This window comes from Echinops telfairi, unplaced genomic scaffold (assembly GCF_000313985.2).
Source record: "Echinops telfairi isolate 266 unplaced genomic scaffold, ASM31398v2 ScPeMD7_7469;HRSCAF=8507_1, whole genome shotgun sequence".
Taxonomy (NCBI): Eukaryota; Metazoa; Chordata; class Mammalia; order Afrosoricida; family Tenrecidae; genus Echinops; species Echinops telfairi.
This window is the reverse complement of record NW_022111373.1, coordinates 46,863,787-46,865,410: the sequence shown is the minus strand read 5'-3', so window position 1 is coordinate 46,865,410 and position 1,624 is coordinate 46,863,787.

Below are 1,624 nucleotides of genomic sequence, written 5' to 3'. Positions count from 1 at the left end.
TACATTTCAAAATAAAAATAGATACCATAAAATTACATTAATTGAGGCATCCGTAGGTTAAATGTTTTTGAATATTTAGTTCAAAGAAAAACGGTGAACTAGCTCGGTAAGTTGAAAAGAGGGTCAACAGAAACAATATGCTATCAACAATAACTATACACGCAGTGTTACTTCATGCATTGCATTATTGCATACAGTGCCTTACCGCATATACACAATACAGCCTGAGTAGTTTGAGGCCTAATGCAAGCTGATGATATTCCAGAATGTGATGAATGACATAACTGTTTGCATGGAGCAGCCTGTGTTAGGGCTCATAATACACACGCTGCATTATGTATGCACTGTGTTACTGCATGCCCTGCATTAATGCATATGCAGCATGGTGCATATATATGGGAAGTGCTAACGCAACACATGCAGTAACACAGTGCATTCCCAACACTGTGTGTATATTATGAGCCCTGACACAGGCTACTCTATGCAAGCATAGTCAACACTGGGTCCATATAGGGGTTAATAAGAAAATAAACAATAAAATATAGCAGAATAAGTACTGTAAATAAATGTACGGTATATCCAAGACCAGAGAGATATACCAGTACTTGTATTCAGCAATGTTTGGACAGAGCAAGGGGGCATTACCAAGCTCGGGTAACACTGTAAAGGCTACGTCATTGGTTACTGCCCTGGAGGAGAGAAGTAGAAAAGTAGTCACATCCAACATTCATCTGACAAGGACATGGTGTGCCCCAGGTACCAGCACACAGAAGCGGGCAGGTTCTTGACCAGTACTGCTCAGACAGCGCTGAGGCTGCAGGTGTGCAGGAGAAAAGAAGAGCGGGGATATCAGCAGTCATCAGACCACCCACAGAGGCTGCAGGTGCCCGCAGATGAGCGGGAGAGGCCAGAGAACACACATATTGCACCCGAGAACAGGCTAGTGGGATTCTCACTTGAGTATAAGCTGAGGGGGACTTAGCATAAAAATGTGTTGAAAAACTAGGCTTACACACAAGTATATATGGTAAGTTTAATATACCTAATTATATGATTGGACTTTCCTTGTTCATGCAAAGGAAAGCATAATATTGTTAAGATGCCATGGTTAACAAATACTGTCTCTAAATACATGTTGTGGGTATTCCTATGAAATTTTAACAATCTTTTGTAATAATGAAAATTCCAACCCCCAATTTATATGGCATAAAAAGGGAACAAATATGGAGATTTCCCCCATATAAATGGGACTTGCAATAACAAATAATAGTGTAATTATTGACACATTATCATTTTGAATATTGGATAATATTTCTATACCTTATTACATATTGATATAGGTTATTATCATAAATCAAAATCATAATGTTCTTGTAATCCCTTTATATTTTAGGCATCTACAAAACAATAAAAAATGATTGAATAAACAAGAATAGTTTTGAAAATGTGTGACAAAGATTTCTATATATTTCTTTTTTTGTTTCTTTCTTAAAAATTTTATTAAAAGTTCTTTTTATTGGGGGGGTGTCTTACAACTCTTTTTTTTTTAACATTTTATTAGGGGCTCATACAACTGTTATCACAATCCATACATACATCAATTGTATAAAGCGCATTTGTACAT